We start from the raw sequence: 27,169 nt of genomic DNA, 5'->3' as shown, positions 1-27,169 counted from the left end.
CTCCAAGGCTTTACACCCCCCTTCCCCTTGTGCCTCCTCCCTGGGAACCGGTGGGTTATCGGGGTGCTGCCCCCGTCATTGTTCTGGAGCACCAGGCCCAGAGTTTGGGGCATTCTGCACCGGCATGCCCATCTGAGGGTTCTGCTGAGCCCTCAGCACGCGACCCAGCTCCTGTGCCATATTTTGGACCTGGCGCTCTAACTGTGAAACCCGCTCAGGCTGATAGGGGGTTCTGTTTTCTCCCCTGGGCTGATCCCGCTAAGGAAAGCTATCCCTTCTCTGGTAGTACCCCGGGTTGGGAAGATTTGGGTACCCCTCAACCCTTGGCCTCCCCTCTCCCGGATTAGGTGGTCTGGGCTCAGGGAAGTGGGGAAAGAAGGATGGATGATTTTGGGGTTGGAAATTGGGTGAATACCTGGGGAAAAAGTTCTGCCCAGGATTTGGGGAATTTCTGCCCTCCTGTTGGAAGTTAGGAGGGAAGTTCTCTGGGTTAGGAGCTAGGCTGGATCCCCCCCTTGGGCTGGAGGAGTCCACAAGTGACCCAGGATGGGTCGGTTTCCCTTGTAGCGGGGATTTACATAATCAGGGGAGTGAGGGATCTCATTTGTGGGACTACCTCCTTGACTCCCTGTCTGTGACTGGCCCGAGGGCCTTCTTGGCTTGGAGTTATTCTGTGCAGGCAAGTTTTTAGGCCCCCCATCTCCAAATCTAAAACGGGGGCAACCTTTACCTCTGCCACCTTGGCAGCAGCAGGGGTGCTGGTCGGTTTGGGGCTTTTCTGCGCATTACTTTTATTTTCTATGGGCTTCTGCACCTCATAGATTCGGGTGGCCTGTTCAATGACCCAGTCTAGTGACCTTTTCTCATGAAAATCTCTCACTAGCTGGGTCATGATGTATTTGGGCAAGGCATGGAAAAAAGTGTTAACAAATTCTTTGCTGTCCGTGCGCACCCTTTTGGTAGCCTGCGCACAGGCATGCTTCAATTCCTGCACAAATTCTTGTGGGGCCTTATCCTCCCCACATTGCAAATTGTAGGCTGCCTTGCAAGCCTCTTGGGGATTTCTGGGAACAGAAAAGTGCTTTAAGATGGCCGCCCTGTAGGTGGACCATCTTGCATGATTTTGGTCCTCCAGCCGCGCAAAGAAACTGGAGTATTCTGGGGAGAATGTCCATTTGACATACTGCATGCAGCTACTGCTGTCTTTCAAATGGAAAGTCTGCATCATTTGCTCAAAGAGCTCCAAGTGTTCCCTACACAGAATACTTGTTGTTCTTGTGATAAGGTGTGATGACACTCCTGATTGCCTTAATCTGTTTTAAGGGGTCCTTAAGCAAGGCCCTTTTTGCCTTATTGGCCTTCTTGGTTCGGGTAACCTTGGTCCATTCATCCTCTGACTCAGAAGCACTGCTTCCAGAGGTGCCCGTCTAATCTTCCAGGTTTTCCCGGATTCTGCAAGCCTGGAAATGGCTGGCAGAAGTGGGGACCTGGTCTCCTGTGACGTTCAGAGGAGTCTTCAGATTCCTCCTTGCTGCCAGTATTTGATGAGTACCCCCCCACTGACCTAACTGGGCAGAGGTTTTTAGGATGCCCGTAGTGGGCCTACTCTCCTGGGGTTCCCCACTAAATTGCAATGTACTTGGGTGCCCATGCCCGGATGCCCGCCCATCCATTCCTGGGAGGTACTGCCCTATGAGCCCCATACTTTTGGCTGGATAGTAATCTTCCATCCCCGTGGCCCTGGGCTCATGTGCGCCATGGGACACGGGGGTGGCAGAGTCCAAGGACTGGGAGAGATGAAGGCCTCTGGTACTAGGGCTCCTGAGGTTATGCTCAGGTGTTTCCCTTTTCCAGCGAACCTCATCTCTGTCAGCTCCTGCTCCCTGTTGCCATGCAAGAGCCTGTGCTTTCAGTTCCTCAATCAAGGCTTTACTAGACTCTATCAGGTCCGTCTGCATGGCTACCTGTCGCTGGAGCCTATCATTGTGCTGACAGAGAGCCTCATTCTCTCTCTGTGCTTCCTGGTTGGTCCTGGAGTACTGGGCCAGTCTTTGCTGCAGGAGGGTTGCCTCCTGAGTCCCATCCCGACTGGCCTGCTCCTTTCTTGCCAGAGCATCTTCCACCCTCCTGGTGTGCTCCAACAAGTTTTGATGTTCTTTTTGGAGGTCACCCAGTCCCTGGAGGGCCAGGTGATTTTCTTCCATTTTCCTTTTTAAGTGGCAGACTTCCTGGCCTAAGGTGTCCCTTTCCTGAGTAAGAGCCTGCATCTGTGCCGCCAGGTCGTCCCTCTGCCTCTGAAAGGCACCAGCTCTCTGGCGCTCCTCATCAAACTCTGCCTGGGTATCCAGGTCTTTCAAAATCAGTTTGTTGCTCTCTGCCTTCACTCTATCTAGGTGGCTTTGCAGGGTGGCTACCTGCTCTGTTCATGCCCTGTTGAAGTCCAGTTGTTGCTCCAGCTTTTTCTGGCTCTGCAGTAGGGAGTCCAAACCTTCTTGGTACTACTTCTGCAAGGCCAGAAATCTGGTATCCTGGTCTGCCTTTTCCTGTTGCAGGATATCCATGTTCTCTTTTATTTTAATGATATACTGCCTACTATCATTTTCTGACTCCTTGCTCCTGTGCAGCCTTTGCTCAGAAGAGACCAGGTCAGATTGGGCCTTCTCTAATGCCATCAGTTGCCTACTTGCTAGATCTTGGCCTTCAGCACATTTGTCCTGTATGGCTCCCATATATAAATATAAATATGCCACTATCCTGGCAATCTTGTCGTGCTCATCTTTGGCTTTAGGGACCATATATAGTTCACTCAGGGCCACATGTAAGGGACCCTGATCTCTCCATGTATCTGACCCTGTTGCAGTGATCTGGGGTGCGATTGCGTGCAACCGCACCGTCTGGTCCTGCTGAGTCCAGTCACTTCTCACAAATAGCTTATGTAAGAGGTGCTCTCTCACTATTTTGATGTCTACCAGTGTCGTCATTCTGGAAATTGATTTCCTTCCTGATTTACAGAAGTTAGTATTTTATTTTGCAAAACAGACCGTTCCCTTAGAGCGTTCCTTTGAGGAGTGCTTTTACAGAGTAACACAGCGTGGTGATCCAACAGGATTTATGTATCCTGTTGTCGGTTAGCACACTGTATTAAGCTGCACAAGTGGTAGTCTAATCCAGACGTCCCATTACGAGCCCCCACTTTGTAAGTGACTTCAATCAAGCACTCCAACTAAGTCAATGCCTAGTCTAGGGTGCCCAATGGAAGCCCTTATTCATATATTTTTATGTCAAGTTCTTAAATCTGGATGATAAACCCTTATATAACGCCCCTCTCTTTGAATTCCCCTGACCTCACTGAGCCAAGAAGAAGGTTTGTTTTGCAAATTAAAAGGTTTATTGGAAAAATTAAACTATATATATATATATATATATATATATATATATATATATATATATATATATATATATCACACTTTGATGAATAAATTAATACTTGATAGCACACTTATGAATATGAACAGTGATCAGTATTGGGTAATATTACAATAGCGACAACTCTTTAATCATAAAGGAGTAGGAATAGGAAGGATAAAGTAGCAGAGAATACTTTTACGGTTCAAGGAAATGCAAGATGGGAAAGAATGCAGGCACAGAAATAAAACTTGATATGGATTCAACAAGAGATAATCTGATCACTTTTTCTCTTGTGACAACTCACTCCCTCCCTTATGCAACATAAAGAGATGGAAAGAAGAGCACACAGTTTTCAGGATAACAATCAAAATGCAGTTCAAATTCCAGTTCCCCCCAGCAAGCTTAGAGAAACCGGTATGCTTTTAAACAGGCAAAAATACTTTTACATGTGATTTGCAATTAAGTGAAAAATATGCTGAAAATGATTTTAATTCACTATAGGAGATTCAGGGTAGGTGATAGCTACTTTGAATTAGTTGAGGTCAACACTAGCAATGATTCAGGAGTAATTATCAGGTTGAAAACGAATTTCAGCAGTGGAAAGCAAGAAGCAGCTACTTTTACAAGTGGTGAAATTGAGCCAAATTGCAATTCGCTGCACTTTTTCCGAGTGCGTAAACCACGATTACGGAAGAACTATAAGGAGTTAGAAGCTTAAAATGAAAGTTAAATCTCGCTTATAGGACATACGGTTCAAAAGATATGGACGTTTTTGTGGAGGTGGATTTTCAGAAATGAAGTCAAGATTTCAGAATGACAGATGACACTTTTGCAGCTTTGAAATCACAGAATGGACACACGATTTCTATGCAGTTCTGGACAGGTTGAAATGATTTGAATAAGATTACTTTAAACTAAGAGATGGGTTCTGGACACTTCTAGATACTCACTCCTATTTTTGGAAGGGAATGGACCTCGTCACAGATCTGGTCAGGTTTGGGCTGCGGTTCTCTCGCCACGGGACGGTCTCTGGCACTGGTTCTGCTCACAGCAGGGCCTCTGGTCTGCTATCGGCACTGCACAGCGGTCTGGTCTGGGTCTGCCGGGTTCTGGGTACAGCTCTGCTTTCTGGGTCTAGATATGGTTCTGGCACAGGGTTCTAGCCAGAATCAAACAGCTCGCCCGGCTGTTGAATAGTTTGGTTGATTGCTGGATTCTGAGGCCTGCTGAGAAGAGTTCAGCTTTTGGGTTAGGCCCCTGCTTAAGGTTCTAGAGCTGGGTTCTAGAGTCTGGTCTCTGGATCTATCTGGAATCTGGAGTCTTTTGGCAAAGTGCTGCGCAAGAAACCGGTTGAAGAGTGGAAAATGAATTTCCCTATCTGGGTCTCAGTGGTTCTTTTTATGTCTTTTGAAAGTGGGTGGGAAGCTGACTTTCTATGCCCAACCCTCTGAGGATGCTGATAGGTTAGAGGATTTTCTGTCCTCTGACTGGAGAACGGAGTTGAGTCAGAATGAGTCATCAGGTATCATCTTTATGGCTCAAGGAAAGGACACTCCCCTTTGTGTCAGTACAGCATATCTTCTTTTTCATAAAACACATATTTACAATATACCCCACTTGTTAATATTACCTAAATTGCATGACAGATTGCTTAAGGTACAGTTTGGTTCAAGTCAAATGTTTCTACGAGCTTGGGTTCAGAAATGACAACATTTTGCACTTTTGATGCGTTCCGCAATATTAATTTTGCATCAAATCTTACACGGAGGTACACACCCTCTCTGAGCATATTACTGGAAGTTCTTAGGTTTGTAGCATAAACACTGCACCCACAATATTAATAATTACGGGGCTTGGCCTCAGAACACCCCACAGTGTCAGCTTAGTCTCAAATTGTGAGTGAATTTTTCATATTAAGAATCTCCAAATTGAACATCTTTGTCCGCTTGGTGTAACTAGTTATCAGTATTCTCATAAAACATATATTTGCTGGACTCTCTGAATCCACAGTCGTTTGTCTCCGCCCCTAGAAATTTGGCTTGACTCAGAGATCAGATGTCTCGCCTTCCCCCAGAGCAGTGTTGTTCAGGCACACCCAAATCAGCATATCCTATTCAGCTGAAAGAATCCTTTGTCTTGTTTCTCCAGGCTGCAGGGAAATTCTCCTCCCTCTTAATCAACAGGACCATGTGATTTCCTGTGCTGTTGCTGAGAAGACTAGGTGTGAAGGTTTCCCGGGGACAGCCAGCCTTTGAAGTCTCAGCTAACTCAGGTTACTGTTTAGCTCCTGAAATACAGGTCTCCTGTCAGAATTTAGATCGCTGGCGCCGGTCAGTGTCAAGCACCGGTATTGCACCCATTTTTGACAGCTGCTTTACCAGTAAGCAATCCTCAAAATATACTTTGTTCAAATATGGATGCACTTCTGTGGACCTCAGATTCATGTAGATTCTTGCGGGAGAATGATGTTGACCCCCCCAACAAGGAGGTGGAATCTTTTTAATTGTTTTGTGAGCCATGATTCTAGCCATTTTTTACATCAAGAAAATGAATTCCTAAACAGCTCTGGGTTGCTTTTGGCAATCAGTATTGCTATTTCCAAGTGGTTCCAGGCTAATGTGTGTGTAGCCCAATGGTGGTTTTAGGCGTATAGTTTTCCCCACATAAAGTAGTCCATAGATTGAACACCGTACAGGTCAGACTGAATGATTCACACCGAGAGAAGTTTGTTTGGAGACAAGACCCAAGAAGGACTGGAAAGGTTAGTCTGTGTCATCACATTTGGACCCTTAAGCCAGCTGATACAGAAAACCATCAAAAAGAATTGGCATCTGATTAAATAACCTGGAACACTGAACAACATCCCGTGTTTTGCCTTCAGAAAGAACAGGAACCTGAAAGATACGTTGGTGCACACTTTCATAGAACCACCACCACAAGTACAAAACACATTATGGAATTTACCCCCCCCCATCGTGGGACATTATAAATGTGGCCACGGTGTAGCCTGTCCTTTAACTTTGCAGAAAAAATCATTTAAACATCAAAAAGTGGAATGGATCATGAAAGACTTCACGAACTGCAACACGAAGGGCGTAATATATGTAATACAATGCCCCTGTGGACTAATTTATGTGGAGAAGACTATATGCGCTATCAAGATGCGCATATCGGAACATCGTTCCTGCATTAGGAATAAGGTAGCCGATAAGCCCCTGGTTGAGCATTTCTCCAAAGAGAACCACAAAGATAAAGATTTAAGGTGGTTTGTCCTTCACAAGGTGCCCCCGGCCAAACGAGTGGGTGACCTGGGCAGAACACTTACGCAACTTGAGCAACTTTGGGTCCATAGATTGAACAGGTTGGACCGCATGTTTCAGTCGAGTGGAAATCTTTCCTATAAATGAACCAGAAGCCATAGTATTATGTCACTGTCAAGGGCTCAGATACACTGCCACAGGTGGGGGATGTTACCAGTCTAGAACTGTGATTTACATATACTGATAGGACTGCCACTTGTAATCTATCTAGTATGTTGATTGTTCAGCAATGTGTATCCTCGACTTGAAATGTGGCCAACACCATTCAACAATGCTATGTAACAAATCACCATACGATTGTTGTAACTGTGGACGTTATTATTATTATTTTTGGACCATCTGCCCAACAACATACCAGTCCCAGGATAGGTCACCATAAGTAGGGTACAACACATGACATTGTGTGCGCCCTCCTCTGGTCACCTATAAGTCACCACTAAAATCCTCATATTGGCACCATGGATGTAGTTTTCACATCCAATGCACATCGGCCAGGCGCTCGCTAGTACCCTTGATGCGGCACCCATAAATCACTCAAATTCACATGAATGGGGCAAGGTCATGTATACAGACCTTGACTACCTCTACCACTAAAATATTTTGCCCATTCATAAGACCGTGTTTCGTTTTGACCAATATGAATGGTTGCCACGACAACCATATATATACTAAAGTACCCAATATGTATTTTCATGTCAAAATACATGATGACTATGCTCTAATTTAATTATTTTTGATATTACTGCCAGCGTCGAGTCAACAGCACCCTCGGTTTTTGTTTTTTCTGAACTCGGCATCAGACTCCATTCCAAGATGGCCACCGATACAAATAGCAACAGGGACCTAGCAACAGCATTACTAATGCTGCGCTTCCAGGTCCCGTTGTTCTTCAGAGTGACACAGCGTTCCTAGCGGAGCTGATCATCAGAGCAGCACGCCGTGTGCGAGCTCTCCAGCCCCTCAGGTATTCATACACACGATGTGGGCTCAGATCGTACGAGACCCAGACACGATCCTCACTATGTCAATACTAATGATATGCCCGCCCCCTAGGACTTTTCACGTGGGCTAGGCAAGACCGAGGAATTTAACAGCCTTGCACAAAAAGAAACTGAAGCCTCCACTGAGAGGTAAGATCATCTCTTTCTCTGCACATATAGTGTGTCTCTGTTAGAATACAACGATTCAGATTCAGGAGACCTGATTAAGTAATATGTTACTCCTCCTATAATTTATTTGATAATAGGACCCCATGGGGACCTCCATAGATGTAAGTGGATCCCCACCAGATTGCCTGTGGCAATAATCACCCATAGGTAAGCTGTGGTTTTGTAACTTTTTACAGGACACAGTCCATGATAAATTCACTATGAAATAATATGCACTCAAGCACCCCCCTGATTATACTCTCCCTTCCCCCGCAGCACTAACATCATATCGTACAGCGCCCCGTCCTGAAGAAGGCCGTGTATAAGACGAGGCATAGCAAGCCCACTTAAACGGCTGAAACACCCCGGTGTAGATGCATTTTCCAAACCGCAGTGCATCATCACTGTCCCCCACAAAAGGAATTACTGTTACTTACTGTGTTGTTTATTGTCACAATGTTCAATTGTTTGCCTGTATATCACTGTCTATTGAGGTATTGACAGTCCAGGACATAGGGCCTCATTACACGGTAGGTGGTAGCCATGGCGCTATTAGCGCCATGGCTACCCCCTTACCATCTTCCGGGTCCAGGTTCCCGGAATAGGGACTTACCAGTGTATTCCGACCTTTGTGGTACCCGTATGTCCCCATTCCGGGAACCATTCCCCAATCCCATTTGAGCCCCCATAGGGCTCAATGGGAATGGGGATGGTGCTAATAACGGCACCTCAAAACTTTTCTCCTTGCTTCTGCTTTCTCCCCACCCCTCCTCTGCTGAATTCCTGACTGAAACTGCACTGGTTACCTGGCCACCTTTTCTGATCTCTGGCCCAGGCCCCGTCAATTGCCCACCTGCACTGCCTCCCTGGCAACCCCTGCACTTGGGGACTGTTTTCTGTATCCCTTCAGTCCCCCTACCAGTACTTATGTCTGCACCTCCTTGCACTTGCCACTAGCTGGCTGTTTTATTTGTCCTATTTATCTCATTTATTCTGCTTTGCCATATACTGCACTTTCCCCTCTCCCTTCCCCCGTGCACTTGTCCTCCCCCCCCTTCCCATGCACTTACGCGATCGGAATGACACCTGGCCTAGTAGGATCGTTGTCTGTCCTCCCTCTGTCCCCCCCCTTGCCACGTCGCGCCTTGAAACACTTGTGTATAGTCGCGTGTTAGGCATAAACCTGTGCTGTTCCCTTAGGGACCAAACCTGTGCTGTTCCCTTAGGGACCACTACAAAAGATTTAAAACTACAGGTGTTTGGCAGTAAACCCACTTGGTAGCAGTCTGTACGACACAGATTCACTTGGTAGCTTTGGCTGAGCAGTCAGACTTCCCTCAAGAAGAGTTAGGCAGTATATAGAGTATACACAATAGGTACAGAGATACAGTAGCACAACCAAACACTGACCAGAGCTTTGGTGTAAAAGTATATAGTTATTTATTTAAAGACACACTTTTAAATTACACTAGCACAAAGAGGTAAGTAAATTCAGCACACAGTCACTATTATATATATATATATATATACAACCCTAAATACTTATTAGACAAGTGTTAATGAGAAACACCACTTATTTTCAGACAGAGGTGAGCGCTTAACATAAGATAGCACTCTAGTAAGTTATTAAAAAGGGAGGGAAAAAGGCAGAGTTATGGAAGCACACAAATTTCAATACTTTTTAAAGAACCACAGTAAGTCAGGATAGGCAGAGTTCTACTGGAGAGCAAGGAAGTCAATTGCAAGGCCCACTCTTGGAGAGAGCAAGCAGAAGGGGTCCAGGTTCACACAGTGGGGTTATGCCCAAAGAGTCTTGTAGATAGTTCGCACACAAAGAATGAAATTAAAGTCAGGAAAAGTTAGCTAGGTTGTCCCAGGCCAGCCCAGGTTAGAAAGTCGAGGCTTTACTGTCACCCCGAACGATCTGTCGCAAGGGAAGCCAGGCGGGACACAGTACCTTAAGTGGGAAGGAAGCGCCAGCGGGGGCACCATCATAATGTTGTACGTCTTACTAGAAGAGAGCACTATTGTTGTATTGTAGAATATAGATTTGCGGCAATCCACCAGTATGTACTTCATTGTTACTCATGACACCTCTATATGTGCTCAGTGTTTGTTATGTCGCCACCATTAGAGTAATCCCCACATAGTAAGATACTGTCCCCAATGAAAGTTAGAGGCCATTACACAGTGACACTTCCACTTATATGCCTACCCTCCTATTGACCTACTCATGCACATTGCACACATACATTTGAAAATCTGCACATCACACTTCCATTTCTTCACCAACAGCTACTACACAATGCCTAACAAACTGTAACTTTGTAGAAAACAAGGCAGAAATAGAGCCACACAACGTAAAAACATAGACAGTAGCCATCCACTGCAAGCAGAACTTCTACAGAAAGTTGAAAGAGAAGAGGTAATCCAGTCATTAAGAAAAACAGATGCATCTACCAGTAAAGACAGTGTAGTTCCTCCGTCAAAATGTGAGAATGAAAAGAAAAGCACATAAAATAGTGCAACGCACACTACTGCTAACAGAGCACGTACAAATGGTAATGTAACCACATGCAAGCATTCCAAAAAATTAATTTTACCAAAAATGTTCCAACACAGAGTCCTTCACAACCTTATAAATAGAGGGCAGAAATCACGCTCAACCCTCAAAACCTACCACAGAAAAGTCGCTGTGGAAGCTCTTGTAGACTGTGCAATGATCGTAAAAGGCAACAAGAAAATAAAAATAAAAATACTACAAACTATGGCCTCCTGTCCAGTGTGCAACTACACAGGAATACGAGGACATTCCTTAGCCTGTATTTCTGGACCTAATTGCAAAAGCACCTTCCAACGTATCAAAATGTTAACAACCCACCATTCAACAGTCAGAAATCTAGTTTACAAACTATACTATGCAAAAAGTCTAGCTTTCGCACTGCAACATTTAAATGATATTCTCCTACACGGTAAAGTCAAACAAGTGCTCAAAGAAATAGAGCACATCCAAAGGAAATATTGTGGAACTGAAAAGCACTTACAAACACCAGCATTTTCAGACAACAGTGCTGACAACATTGCAGCGATCAACTTTTTATATCACGCATACAGAAAAGAAACAAAGGTTCAAAAGCACATCTGTTGAAATGCCAAAACAAGTATGTGTGTGTTGTCATAGAACTTTCTATAGAAAGAGCACCAACTATGGATATAATGCAGAAAATAGAAGGCAATGACGAATCCCAATGGTTTCAATTAGCGTTGTACCATATAGCCCAAAACAAGTACGAAATTACGAACACTTCCATACTGTGCACATAGTGCACTGTAAAACTTGACAATAACCAAAGGCCTTCACTGGCAATCAGTAATAATTTGGAAGTATTTCCATGTCAAACGCACCGTAGTAGCTTAATTTGTATGAGAGCATTATAATCCAAACAGTTCACCCATTTCAAACAATAATACGACTTCAACTGAAAACTGCAAAATTGCCTCCTACCAAATTACTGAAAGGCATTCGGGGGAAAGTAGTTTATTTGCCATTAGATCTGAAAGAAAATGTAGACACACTACGAGTACAAAGGCCAATAGAAGAATCTTTGATTATCCTAGTAAATAGTGTACCTACAAAAGACAAAAGAATTTGTCAGCAACTAGTGGATTTAAACAAAGTTAGGGAAGCCTTGCAATACCTTAAAAACCACAATGAATACTATAAAGAAATAAACGTTGAAGAAAACCTGAGAAAAACGACCAAAATAATTCAGGACACCTCAACTGGCCAATTCAATGTCTACATCCAACTGCAGCCTCCAATATTTTAGACCACTATACAATTCACCCACTGCACTCCAAAGACACCATAGGCAATGCACTAGAAACATATCAAATGCAGCAAGCCAAAGGAGCGACAATCAGTATATGGGAAAAAAGTATAGAAGCACGAGCCTGGAAAAGGTGGAATATATGATGAAAGATGCACACAAATAACAGCATCAGAATACCGCTGCTTACGCATGTATTCTGAAGACCCAATATTTCGACAGAACGTGGAGTACATATTCCACCTCCTCTTTCAAAGTGAACTAGCAATGCTATGTTATGGAGTTGCACCCATATTGAAAACAGGTTTCTGCTTTCAAAACATGTTTGCTACGCAGCTACTTCAAAAGGTACAAGACAAGGACGAAGTTTTACAGTCAAGTATTACAAATCTCTTGGCAAACAGGCGGGGTACAAAAGAGTACTGGTTCCGATGGCAAGCAGATGTACAGTGTATGCTACACAACCTTGGTCCACCCACATAGTTTGTCACTTTAAATTGTGCAGAGTATGCATGGGAAGACTTGCACACTTTCCTACGCATAGCAAACACAAACAAAACAGGTGTAGACATGAAAACACCAGGAGAACTTTGCTAGTTTGATCCTGTAAATGTTTCACGCCACTTCCATCATCGCTTCTTTGCCATGCTGCACTTCATATGCAATAAAGCACTTCTTCCCCTCTGAGAATTGGAACACTTCTTTTAGGGAAAAAAATATCAAGTCAGAGGAGCACCACACATCCACATGTTTTTGTGGATTAAAAATGCTTCTAAATTTGGTGAGGAGAGTGATGAAACTGTTTTTCAGTTAATTCACAAATTTGTCACCTGCGAAATCCCTTCAGAAACTACACATAGTGACCCACATGCACACATTTTGCAGTTCCAAAGTCACAAGTGTGGCAAGTATTGTCGGCGCAAACATAAAAACAGAGCAAATACTACACCAAATGCCGCTTTGGTATCCCTAGACCAGTTTCAGCAACAGGGCAAGTAAACAGCTTCATGTTTTCGGTTCGACAAAGTGTAAAAGGGAAATCTCCTAACACATACTGCATAAAAAGGAGCGAAACATCAAAGTACATCAATGATAACAATGCAATAATTGTCCTCCTATGGACTGTTAATGTTGATGAAAATTGCAGACAATTCCACTGCAGCTGAACAATATGCCACAGCCTACTTAACCAAAGCAGAAAAAACAGAGCTAAAAGACCTCTGGTATGACATATCATCTGACAAAACACTGTCACAAAAATTGTACAGCTTTGGCATAAAAATGCTGTCCCATAGAGAATGTGGTTCCTACGAAGCTGCAGACCGCTTAACCAGCACTGCCTTATATGGGAAATCTGAAAACATAGTGTGGCTAAGCCTTGGGCCTGCTGCATCCAGAAAGAGAGTACTGACATCGTACGAAGACATACAAACAATAGGCAAAAGCGATCCCAACAGCCAGGACATTTTGAAGAACAACTTATTGGGCACATACTACCCAAACAGGAGTATTACTTTAGTTGCCATGTGCCTATACCAGATAGCCCAAAACGTCTAATACAAAAATAACATTAAACCATATGAGAAAAAAAGGTATATACAGAGTGGAAAGTTGTGAAGGCAGCCTGGTATAACTTACAAACGCAGCCTCATTAATCATATGAAATGGTCATAAAAACTCCTCAACACAAAGAACTGTACTAAATGGCTCTACTGCAACTTCTCAAACCATGGAGAAAAGAAGAACATTTATTAGCCACCCACGCCTCCTATGAAAATGCTTTCAATGCAAGTGAAAGTACAATTACAGAGGGAAACTTTACACAGTACAAAACCATATTAGACAATGAACGCCAACAAGAAGAACTTCAAGCACAACTAACAGGCCGATTCATGGAATAATTAGCGCGGCGCAAGTGGGCAAAAACGTGCGAATCGCAGTGGAATAGCGAAAATCGCAGTGCAAGTGCGAAAATCGCACGAAAAGCAGCGCACGTCGATTCATGGAAGGCCGTGCGCGAGAAAACCAGCGGATGTGCGATAAAAAAGTGCGCGGCGCACGTTGGCGCACAGGCCATCTAACAGCGTGCGCCAGGTCACAGCGAAAATCGCACAGGCCACAGCGAAATTCGCACATAGCGCGGCGCACGCAACAAAAGTAGGCGGAACACGGGCGTAACACTCGGAATGGGGAACAACTTGCCAAAACGTGGGCGTCACGGGGGAAGTACAGGGCACAAGTGCGCGGAACGCCCACACGCTCGCCTACAACACGTATTCATGGAATAGAATAGGGGAAAAAAGCGCACGCTCAAACCAGCGCACAGGCACAAACACGACCGCCACAAGAAAGCAGGCGGTAGCGTCTCTGCGGATGTAAGAAATGTGCGCCAAAAGGTGCGCCAACAAATAGCACCTATATACTGCCATGATGAATGTCCCATACTGTGGCCCTCCAGGAAAAATGACGTGCAAAGGGGTACCCACAAACACGGACACCCGCTGACAAAAAATACGTGTGCGTGTATACCGGGGTGCGCGGGAAGTCTCACACGCGATTTCAGCAGGGTACGTGCATCACAGGGGTTCGCGTGAAGTCATTCACGCGATCGGGCCTGGGGGAGCGGGCTACGTGTATTTCAGGGGTTCGCGTGAAGTTTCTCACGCGATCGGGCCTGGGGGAGCGTGCTACGTGTATTTCAGGGGTTCGCGTGAAGTTTCACACGCGATCGGGCCTGGGGGAGCGGGCTACGTGTATTACAGGGGTTCGCGTGAAGTTCCTCACGCGATCGGGCCTGGGGGAGCGTGCTACGTGTATTTCAGGGGTTCGCGTGAAGTTTCACACGCGATCGGGCCTGGGGGAGCGGGCTACGTGTATTACAGGGGTTCATGTGAAGTTCCTCACGCGATCGGGCCTGGGGGAGCGGGCTACGTGTATTCCAGGGGTGCGTGAGAAGTTCCACACGCGAATAGCCTGGGCGCGTGTATTTCAGGGGTGCGCGGGAAGTTCCACACGCGAATAGCCTGGGCGCCTGTATTTGAGGGGTGCGCGGGAAGTTCCACACGCGAATAGCCTGGGCACGTGTATTTCAGGGGTGCGCGGGAAGTTCCACACGCGAATAGCCTGGGCGCGTGTATTTCAGGGGTGCGCGGGAAGTTCCACACGCGAATAGCCTGGGCGCGTGTATTTCAGGGGTGCGCGTGAAGTTCCTCATGCGATCGGGCCTGGGGGAGCGGGCTACGTGTATTCCAGGGGTGCGTGAGAAGTTCCACACGCGAATAGCCTGGGCGCGTGTATTTTCAGGGGTGCGCGGGAAGTTCCACACGCGAATAGCCTGGGCGCGTGTATTTCAGGGGTGCGCGGGAAGTTCCACACGCGAATAGCCTGGGCGCGTGTATTTCAGGGGTGCGCGGGAAGTTCCACACGCGAATAGCCTGTGCGCGTGTATTTCAGGGGTGCGCGGGAAGTTTTACACGCGAATAGCCTGGGCGCGTGTATTTCAGGGGTGCGCGGGAAGTTCCACACGCGAATAGCCTGTGCGCGTGTATCTCAGGGGTGCGCGGGAAGTTTTACACGCGATTTCTGCACGGTACGTGTATTTCAGGGTTGCCGGGGAGTCCCACATGTGATTTGACAGTGTGGGTCCTCCCAGGTGTACCCTGTACACCCTCCACGGCCCCTGCAGGCAGCCCACACCACAGGGGACTACCCTGCATCCCTGGTCATGTCCCGCAGGCAGCCCACCCAACATGGGCATGCCCCCCAGCAAAGGCACATGTCTCCTTGAACTAATGAACACCAACTCATGTCCCCTTGCACCCCCACCCCCCAGCACTGTGGGGCACCTGCCAGCAGGCCCCCACCCATGTCCAACTCATGTCCCCCACCACCCCCACCCCCCAGCACTGTGGGGCACCTGCCAGCAGGCCCCCACCCATGTCCAACTCATGTCTCCCACCACCCCCACCCCCCAGCCACCAGGGTCACCCTCCACCAGGCCCCCACTCATGACACCCACCACCCCCACCCCCCAGCCACCAGGGTCACCCTCCACCAGGCCCCCACCCATGTCTCCCACCACCCCCACCCCCCAGCCACCAGGGTCACCCTCCACCAGGCCCCCACTCATGTCACCCACCACCCCCACCCCCCAGCCACCAGGGTCACCCTCCACCAGGCCCCCACTCATGTCACCCACCACCCCCACCCCCCAGTAGTGCAGGGGCACCCTCCACCAGGCCCCCACTCATGTCTACCACCACCACCACCCCCCCAGCCACCAGGGGCACCCTCCACGAGGCCCCCACCCATGTCACCCACCACCCACACCCCCCAGCCACCAGGGTCACCCTCCACCAGGCCCCCACTCATGTCACCCACCACCCCCACCCCCCAGCCACCAGGGTCACCCTCCACCAGGCCCCCACTCATGTCACCCACCACCCCCACACCCCAGCAGTGCAGGGGCAGCCTCCACCAGGCCCCCACTCATGTCTCCCACCACCCCCACACCCCAGCAGTGCAGGGGCAGCCTCCACCAGGCCCCCACTCATGTCTCCCACCACCCCCACACCCCAGCAGTGCAGGGGCAGCCTCCAGCAGGCCCCCACTCATGTCACCCACCACCCCCACCCCCCAGCCACCAGGGTCACCCTCCACCAGGCCCCCACCCATGTCTCCCACCACCCCCACCCCCCAGCCACCAGGGTCACCCTCCACCAGGCCCCCACTCATGTCACCCACCACCCCCACCCCCAGCCACCAGGGTCACCCTCCACCAGGCCCCCACTCATGTCACCCACCACCCCCACCCCCCAGCAGTGCAGGGGCACCCTCCACCAGGCCCCCACTCATGTCTCCCACCACCCCCACACCCCAGCAGTGCAGGGGCAGCCTCCACCAGGCCCCCACTCATGTCACCCACCACCCCCACCCCCCAGCCACCAGGGTCACCCTCCACCAGGCCCCCACCCATGTCTCCCACCACCCCCACCCCCCAGCCACCAGGGTCACCCTCCACCAGGCCCCCACTCATGTCACCCACCACCCCCACCCCCCAGCCACCAGGGTCACCCTCCACCAGGCCCCCACTCATGTCACCCACCACCCCCACCCCCCAGCAGTGCAGGGGCACCCTCCACCAGGCCCCCACTCATGTCTACCACCACCACCACCCCCCCAGCCACCAGGGGCACCCTCCACCAGGCCCCCACCCATGTCTCCCACCACCCCCACCCCCCAGCCACCAGGGTCACCCTCCACCAGGCCCCCACTCATGTCTCCCACCACCCCCACACCCCAGCAGTGCAGGGGCACCCTCCACCAGGCCCCCACACATGTCTACCACCACCCCCACCCCCCAGCCACCAGGGGCACCCTCCACCAGGCCCCCACGCATGTCTCCCACCACCCCCACACCCCAGCAGTGCAGGGGCAGCCTCCACCAGGCCCCCACTCATGTCACCCACCACCCCCACCCCCCAGCCACCAGGGGCACCCTCCACCAGGCCCCCACCCATGTCTCCCACCACCCCCACCCCCCAGCCACCAGGGTCACCCTCCACCAGGCCCCCACTTATGTCTCCCACCACCCCCACACCCCAGCAGTGCAGGGGCACCCTCCACCAGGCCCCCACCCATGTCCCCTATCACCCCCACCCCCCAGCAGTGCAGGGGCACCCTCCACCAGGCCCCCACTCATGTCCCCTATCACCCCCACCCCCCAGCAGTGCAGGGGCACCCTCCACCAGGCCCCCACTCATGTCTACCACCACCCCCACACCCCAGCAGTGCAGGGGCACCCTCCACCAGGCCCCCACTCATGTCTACCACCACCACCACCCCCCCAGCCACCAGGGGCACCCTCCACCAGGCCCCCACCCATGTCACCCACCACCCCCACCCCCCAGCCACCAGGGTCACCCTCCACCAGGCCCCCACTCATGTCACCCACCACCCCCACCCCCCAGCCACCAGGGTCACCCTCCACCAGGCCCCCACTCATGTCCCCTATCACCCCCACCCCCCAGCAGTGCAGGGGCACCCTCCACCAGGCCCCCACTCATGTCTACCACCACCCCCACACCCCAGCAGTGCAGGGGCACCCTCCACCAGGCCCCCACTCATGTCTACCACCACCACCACCCCCCCAGCCACCAGGGGCACCCTCCACCAGGCCCCCACCCATGTCACCCACCACCCCCACCCCCCAGCCACCAGGTTCACCCTCCACCAGGCCCCCACTCATGTCTCCCACCACCCCCACACCCCAGCAGTGCAGGGGCACCCTCCACCAGGCCCCCACTCATGTCTACCACCACCCCCACCCCCCCAGCCACCAGGGGCACCCTCCACCAGGCCCCCACTCATGTCTCCCACCACCCCCACACCCCAGCAGTGCAGGGGCAGCCTCCACCAGGCCCCCACTCATGTCACCCACCACCCCCACCCCCCAGCCACCAGGGGCACCCTCCACCAGGCCCCCACTCATGTCTCCCACCACCCCCACACCCCAGCAGTGCAGGGGCACCCTCCACCAGGCCCCCACTCATGTCTCCCACCACCCCCACACCCCAGCAGTGCAGGGGCACCCTCCACCAGGCCCCCACTCATGTCTACCACCACCCCCACCCCCCCAGCCACCAGGGGCACCCTCCACCAGGCCCCCACTCATGTCTCCCACCACCCCCACCCCCCAGCAGTGCAGGGGCATCCTCCACCAGGCACCCACACATGTCCCCCTGCCCCCAGGTCCTGACGATACTCAATCATGGCAGTAATGGCCAGCATACCCAGCACAAACACCCAGGCAAGGATTGCATCCACCCACATAGTGAATGCAATTACATGATACAACCCCAATGGCAAGTCTGTAAATGAACACATGTCCGTCACACACACATACACAATGGGTGCAAGTGAATGTCAAAACCCATATCATGACATGTATGAAACCAATGAGAAAATACCACAAGTGAAAGTTAAAAAAACATGTATTAAAGATGAAAAATAAGTAAAAAAATCAAACATACAACAATGGGGATAACAAAATAAATGGTCCATGTCCGAGAACAAATGTAAAAATAAAAAAAACAAAGTAATCCAAAAACAAATGTTGTCCAAAGCAAAATCATGTGGAAGTAAAATAATGAAAAACCATTTCCTCATGGTGAACACAATAATTAATAAAAAAAATGTTTCTTCAAAAAGCAAACTATATACACGAAAATTCCAGGGTCCATGAGCCCAACACCATAAATGAAACCTACTACTACCTAATGAAAATAATATATACAAAAAAGTGGCCATTGTCCGAGCGGTCCAAAAAAACAAAAATTAATAAAGGAAACCTAACACTAACTAACTAAATAACTATATACAAAGGCAGCGGGCAAGTCCTGCGGCTCACTCGGTGATGTTGCTGGCCAGGGCATCATCGAACTCCATGTCGATGTCCTGGAGGCGGGACTCTGTCCTGCCCCCGAGGTCTCGCAGGGATAACCCCATGTCCAGCTCAAACTCCCTGCGAGCTTCCTCGAGGCACTCAGCCCGCCTCAACGCCCGACGCATGGAGAACTCCGCCCTGACCATTGTGAGCCGCTCCTCTTCCGCCCGCTGCCGCTCCGCACCTATCCGCTGGACCAACTGCTCCCACACGGAAGACACCACCATCCCAGGGTTGCCCTGCCCTCCGGCCGATGCCTGCCCCTCTGATCTTGAAGGCCCCGAGCCATGATGCCTCCCACGTCGAGCCTGCTGCTGCCTCCGACGCCACTGCCTCTGCCAGCACGACGGCATCCAGGCTGATGGAAACCACCGACGCCGTCGTGCACGTGCCCTGCCTGATGATGCTGTCACATCTTCCATCTGCTGGGGTCCAGTTGCTGTGTTGTCCACCCCTGCTGGACCTCCGACTCCCAACTGTGGCAGGGATGGGATCCCCATCGAGCTGGCTGCATTGGTCGGGGCAGGTCCACAGGGGGCCCTGGTGGCATCTGGGCCGGAAGACGGCAAGGAGAACGACTGGTGTATAGCCTGCACAGAGGAGGAGAGGGCCGCCAGATTGGACAACACATGCAGGAAACCCCCGAACATGGCCGATCCCAATTGGGCCACGTCGGCACGGTGCACTTCGTGATGACGTGCGTCCTCCTCCCGGGAAGCACGCACGGCATCACGAATCACAGCCGTGCGCATCGCGACCCCAATCAGGACCTTCTCCACACGGCCAGGGGTTCCCACGTCCGCAGGTGGAGGTGGACATCCCCTCTACCTGCGGACGGGCCTGGGACGGGGCATCCCTGCTGGTGCATGGTGGTGCACTCACAGGGTCAGGGACAGCGACATGCACAGGCCCCTCCACGGTGACCTGTGCTGCCTCCTGCCCCTGGCCCTGGACTGCACCACTTGCACCAGCAGGGATGCCCCCACCAGGCCCCATGTGTGCCCCAGTGGCGGCCTCCTCCTCCTCTGTGCAAACCACCAACCTGGATGGCTCCTCACCGTCTCCCACCGTAGCAGGCCCCTGTGGGGGCTCACCCACCCCTTCCGCTGCAGCCGTGGGGGCATCCCCGCCGCCTTGCTCCACAGCGCCGTCTCCGCCCTCTTCTTCACTAGCCGCTGCGTAGAGGGAGACAAAGAACACAAGCATCAGGGCACTGTACAATGGTCCCCTAGACAGGAAGCAATAGCAGATGAGCACCACTGTCAAAGTACACTTCCATCATGTCCCTCCACAACACATGGGTCAGTCCAGGCAAAACACACACAGTAACAGGCATGGTGCATGCCATGGACATTTCCATGCATGTCCAATGGACTCTTGAAACATTCAATGATATGTAACTCACATGCATCATGGCTCATGCCTATCACATGCACACACTTCACCTCAGTCACATCCATCTGGCCCCAAACACACCAAACACAGCGGATACAAGGGTAATTTGGCTGCTTCACTGAATCTGTGCATTGTCACACACATGTGTCATGCATCCATGGCATGCACAAGTCACAGACACGCAGATCAGGCACACAGACATGGCTACCATATATGTACCTGGCATCAGCACCCATCCCTCACCCCCACCCATGTCCAGGTACAGAGACTGGCATGCTCTCATGTTCAAAATCTGCATAGGGCTCCCCATGCGGCATTTGAACACATGCAACAACCATGTGGGTCACACATCACTGGTCGCACATGCATTACCATTATGTCCCTGCACACATACATGCATACATGGCCTATGGCACACATACAGGCAAGTATCATAGAACCAGCACACCGCAACATGCCCTGTCTCACACAGTAATGCTTGGACACTTACCGCTCAACTCCAGACGGGCCTCCCTCTCAAGGATCTGGGCGTGGAGCGCTGGGCGTACGCGTTCCAGGACCCTCATCTGGATGGAACTCATGCAGCCCCGGCCCCCCTCCATGAGGCGCCAGGCCTTCACAAGGGTCCTGGACCTCAAGTCCTCCCAGCGCTTCTTGATCTTCAGGACGTTGCGGGTTGCCACCCCCTCCGCGTTGATGGCAACCACACAGTCGGCCCAGATCCTCTCCCGTCCTTCCTTGCTGGCGCGGGACGATCCAAAGAGGGCATCATACTGCCCCAGGACATGCTCCACCAGGACACCAACTTCGGTGGCAGTGAAGCTGGTGCCCCTCTGCCCCTCTGGCCTGGGGTTGCCACTGGTGCCAGATGTGGAAGTGCCCGACATGGCAACCCCAGAGGCAGGTGTGGGTGGGCAACTGGGTCCTGGGGCTGGGCTGTGGAGCGATGTAATCCCAGTCGGGAGTCTTCAGTTCCAGCAGGGGTGGACACAGCAACTGGACCCCTGCAGATGGCTGATGTGCAGGCACCAAATGGCAGGGCACGGTGGCAGCAGGCAGGCAGGCAGGCAGGCACCAGCAGATGGCACGTGGGAGGCTGCTCGGGGCACTGGGGGGCAGTAACTCGGCCTTCTGGGCAGGAGCGTGGTCTTCCGTGTGTTTTCGCGTGGCCAGCTTGATACGGAGTGATTTGGCACGTGAAAATCCTGCACGTCAGCGTGAAATCCGAGGAAAGGCCCTTAGCGCGTAAGCGCGTCAGCACGCATACGCGATTCTATTGGACCAGAGTCCCTCTGCGCGTAAGCGCGTCTGTGTGTGACCTGCACGGGTGTTCCCCACTCAGCACGTGATGACGGAGCACACGTGGAAATACTGCACGTCAGAGTGTCATCGCGTGTAATTGGACAAAAGTGCGCGTACACGCGATTGGCCTATGTACGTGTATTTCATGGGTGCGCGGGCACTTACACACGCAAGTACGTCAGCGAACCTGTATCCCGTGGTTCGTGTGAATTTCCACACGCTATTGGACTGGGAACTGGATTCCAGGGGTGCGCGGGTCACACGCTCGCCTAGAACACGCGCAAAGCATAAATTTGCGCACTTTAACAATAACAAGCTCATTCGCCAGGATGAACATACCGTTCCTAGCAGCAGTGGCAGTGGGCTACCAAAGGAGGAGGAGGAGGATAGTCAGGGCCAGAATATTCACACCCAGAACCAGCCTTTTCGGGATGCCTGATGACCAGGTGTATGGGAGGTACAGGTTCCACCACACATTATACTGGACCTGGTGAGTGAGTGGGAGGATGACCTCACATCACCCACCCTGTGCTCCCAAGCACTCAGCCCCCTGGAGAAGGTCCTCAATGTACTGCACTTCTTAGCCACTGGATCATTTCAGCGGACAAGTGCCATAGTGGGTGGGGTGTCACAGGCCACCCAGTCACGCTGCCTACACCAGGCCTTGAACATCATCACTGCACGCCCATCAGTCCGCAGGCACATATACCTGCCCAGAACACCTGCAGGACATATACCTGCCCAGAACACCTGCAGAAAGGCATGCTGCCGCCCTGGATTTTTACGGTGTGGCACGATTCCCCAAAGTGCTAGGTGCCATCGACTGCACCCATGTGGCTCTACGTCCCCCCAGGGCATCTGAGCACATCTATAGGAACCGCAAGCACTGGCATTCCATCAACGTGCAGGTAGCATGTAATGCCAAGGGAATCATCACCTCAGTATATGCCAACTATCCCGGGTCCACCCACGACAGCTTCATTTACCGAATGTCCACCCTAAGCCGGGACCTAGAAGCTGGGCGGCATGGCGATACATGGCTGCTTGGTGAGTATGTATGCCACTGCACATGCATGCATGTTGGATACTGAGCAAGGTCACAACCCCACCAATGATACCAATCACCACCTCCACAGGGGACAGTGCCTACCCTCTCAGCCCCCACATGATGACGCCAATTCGGAACCCCACCACGCCACCCGAGGTAAGATATAACACAGCCCAAATTACGACCCGGGGCATAGTGGAGCGCACATTCGGAGTGCTAAAGTCACGCTTTCGCTCCCTTGACCGTTCTGGCGGGCAGCTGTTATACACCCCCCCAGTAGTGTGCAGGATCATAGTGGCAGCATGTGTCCTGCACAACGTTGCAACACGCCGGGGCCTGGCCGTGGACATGGTGGTGGCCCCACATCCCCAACCACATGCACAGCCGCTGCGCATGGGAGGGGAAAGGGCACGGGGGAGGCAGCCCGTACACAGCTAGTGGCTAATTATTTCACATAGAAATCACACCCCTGTGGAGTGCACACTGCCCTGGCACATTCCATCTGACAATCAATGATGACTCAACCTGACACTGATCCTGAATGTCTGGAGAATGAACCGTGAATACCATATCAGTCTGAGATTGTTCACCTGGAAGTGTCACAATGTGTGCATCCCTACCCACACAGACACCACCAATGCAGTTTTGTGAAGTTACACATTCAAGCAGCTAAAATGAATACCCACTTGCAAAATGCAACAAGAGGACAGTGCCATGTCAGCCAACCCAACCCCAGCACCGCCACACGACACACCGTGCCATGTCATGCTAATTGCAGGTAAAGAAAGTAATCCCCACAACATGACACTAGTCTCACTATGTACAGTGTCCCTATTAGAAACCTGCAACACCTGAAATGCTCACAGCAATGCCGGACCAACAACATACTTGAGCACGTACTACCATTAACATGACATCACAAATGTTACATATTAGTAGTCTCACCACCTGGAAATGCCTGCACTCCCACCACTACCAACTGTGCAGTGTTGGCGCCATGTAGAGTTGTAGGTGCACTGCTGCCAACATGGACCCCATCTCCAGACTAGAGGTCCTTGTGTAGACATGAGGAAGGGACCTGCAAATTGGGACGTAGACACAGAAGAAGAGTTACACATCAATGCAACATGCAGTGTACAACACAACAGCAATATGCACTAGGAATGTATACACAGTATTGACTACAGACTGCCCACACAGCTCATGGGAGTCCAACGTCACTGTATAATTCACTGTCACTTGGGCACACCCTTTGCAAGCCCATGGAAACGGGAAGCAGGAGGGGTGTGTGTGACTCAAACCCAAGCATCTGAACCAAATACATGACAAGCCTGCATGTGCCCAGCCACAATGCAGCGTATGCCCACAGGAACCACGGAAGCCAACAAATCGTCCCAAAAAAATTGGGAATAAAAGAAATAAAAATAAAAATAAAAATAAGAAACAATCAAAAATGGCCATTGATGGGCCCGGGGGGGTTGGGGAGGCCACCCAGGAGGTCCGAGGACAGGATGCACACCAGAACCCACCTGCGTGGATCCTGGGAAGATAAAACACCTCCATGGGCTCATGGCCCACACGGCTTCCCTATTGTGGGAGTATCACTGCTGTCGCTGTTATCACCCTGTGCAGCTGCATCCAGAGGTGGTTGCACTATGGGAGGCAGCCCACGCAAGGCCCTAGTCTGCTCCTCCATGGCTGCAAGCATGCGGGTGTGGTAGGTCTGGTTCTGGAGGATGAGTGTGCGGAGGTCCCCATGCAACAACTCACGGGATGCCTGGACCTCCGCCCTCGTTGCCTGCATCTCAGCTGAGAGCGTACGGGTGAGACGCTCCAGCTGCTGTTCTGTCCTTTGGTGTGTTGAAGCCTCAAGCTCAACAAGAGTCGTCCTGAGGTGAAGGAGCTCCTGCCTCAGGGCTTCCCTGTGGCCCTGGGACTCAATGGAGATGGCCTCCTGCAGAGTCGCCAGTGCCGCCCGCCTGTCCCTGTTGGACCCCAACATGCCCTCCCTGTGTGACTGGCAGATGGATTCGGTTGCCTGCTCTAGTCGCTCCATCAGCCTTTCTGGGGGGACAATGGAAGTGGCCACCCTATCCATGGCCTGAGCCATCATCTCGGATGATGCAGCCTGTTGGGTTGCCATACCGTAAATGGATTGCTCCCATGCGGTATTGCCGGGTGGCGTACGGCCACCACGTCGGCGGGCACCACACCTGTCTGGGGCAAGGCGAACTGCGCCTTGCTGTGCCGGCACTGCCTGAGGCTGCAGGACTGCATTCCCCCTCTGATCTTCTGGCCCAGGAACAGGATCAGATGTCGCGGAGTGTGACCCTGCATCCGTAACCACCGAAGGCGTAGCTGCCAACACTGACATCCCCATGGAGGGTTCTGACCCTGGTGCAGGTGGGTGAGACAGAACAGAATCCCTCCCTGGAACACTCACCTGCGACGGCACATAGGTCTCATCCGAATCAACACCTGAGTACAGCTCGGGGGAGGTGCAGCCAGAGACACCCCTTGAGAGCACGACCTGCAGCACTTGTGGGTTCTCCCCCACCACCACACCACGTCCCTCACTGGTGGTTGGTCGGCCCTCTGACCCCTCCTGGGTCTGCACCATCTCCACAACCCCAGCAGTATCAGGTGCGTCTTCCCCCGCAAAGACATGGCACACAATGAGGGCTGAGAAGCAAGAGAACCAGTACTTGATTGACACATGTCCCACATGACTAAAACCCTCCCATGCATGCACCCTCACTGCGTATGAAGTGCAGGCAAATGGCACACACTGATGACACCAAGATGGAAGATGAACACATTTTCTGCATGCTGCCTGGCAGTGGCATCACACATTGGCCTGTGATTGCCAGGTGAAACACACATGCCATCACACAGATGGCATGTACCATTGCTATTGAGTGAAGATGGAGAGGAGGGCAGCACCTATTCATTCAGTCCAGTTCCCGCATGTAATCGCTTTTCTAATTCTAACAGGTCAGATTTTTCACCTGGAGCTCGCCAGTCTGAAATGGTCCAATTGCACAGGGACATGTGTGTACAAATGATATCCAGGTAACAAAGTCACTCCACTTTACCATAGCCATGTCAGACATGTGACTAGTGGACAGCGACATGCCTAGTGAAAGTGGCGGAATGCAAACAAAGTGACTGAATGAACAGTGAAAAATAAGCAACTATGTTGTGGCAAGGTGACACTTCAAGGGCAACTGGCGTGCAGTTGGGCTAGATGTCTACTGTTGGCAGAAGGGATACTGCTATGGCCAAATGCAGCTGCGCAGGAAGTATTGCATGAAGCACATGGCTGACCCATACGACTCAGGCGCACACACTCTCACCTGGCACACAAACAGAAGCCCTCACACACACACCATGCACATGGATGACACACACATGCATGTGCACTCACCGGACAATGCCTCGTAATCAGCCAGATCTCCCACGCCTTGGATCTGTTCCTCCGTGACGTAGGTCCCAGCGACTGACTCATGTGGAGTGAGTTCCATGTCTACTACTGGAGACCCACCTCCAGTCACTAGAGTTGAGGCATGACTTGAGGCCAGCTTACTCTTTGCCCTGCGCTTTAGGTCATTCCAGCGCTTATAGCAATAATTGGCTGTGCGCCTCACGATTCCAAGGGCACTTACGATGTCCGCAACGGTCTGCCAGTGTGCCTGGCGTTGTGCAGGTGTGGTCTTGGATCCTGCAACAATGACCATCTCGTTGTCATGTCCGGACACATACTCGACAAGTGCATTCAGTTTGTCATCCGTGAAGCTGGGCTTCCTGGATGGGCCGGACTGTGTAGCCGTGTCTGGGGCATCAGCCTGTGCCGGACGAGCACTCTTCCTCTTCCGCTTGGAAGGTGGTGGTGATCCTGAGTGTCCTGCGCCGCTCTGGACACTAGGGGCAGGAGCCCTGGTGGACTCTGTATCAGGAGTGTGGGATTGCACACTCAGCATGGGAGTTGGTGCAGGCATTGGCTCTAGTGTGATGGTGTCAGGGGGAATGTCAGCAGCATGGACTAGGACCGACACTGTCCTGGCTGGGTGTGTGAGGGCTGGGGTGGATGGAGCCGCAGCTGCCCCTGCAGCCTCTCCGCCCTGCCTCCTTGGTGCAGCAGATGACCTTGCTGGCCCAGATGCACGTGGCATGGTGACATCAACGTGCACCAGCGCACGTGTCATAGGCCTGCTGACCTGGAAGTCAGCCATGGAGTCAGCCAGATCTGGTGCCACAATGGGCTGGTCCAACAA

This window comes from Ambystoma mexicanum, chromosome 10 (genome assembly GCF_040938575.1).
Source record: "Ambystoma mexicanum isolate Mex_15411 chromosome 10, UKY_AmexF1_1, whole genome shotgun sequence".
Lineage (NCBI taxonomy): Eukaryota > Metazoa > Chordata > Amphibia > Caudata > Ambystomatidae > Ambystoma > Ambystoma mexicanum.
Note: the sequence above shows the minus strand (reverse complement) of the source record.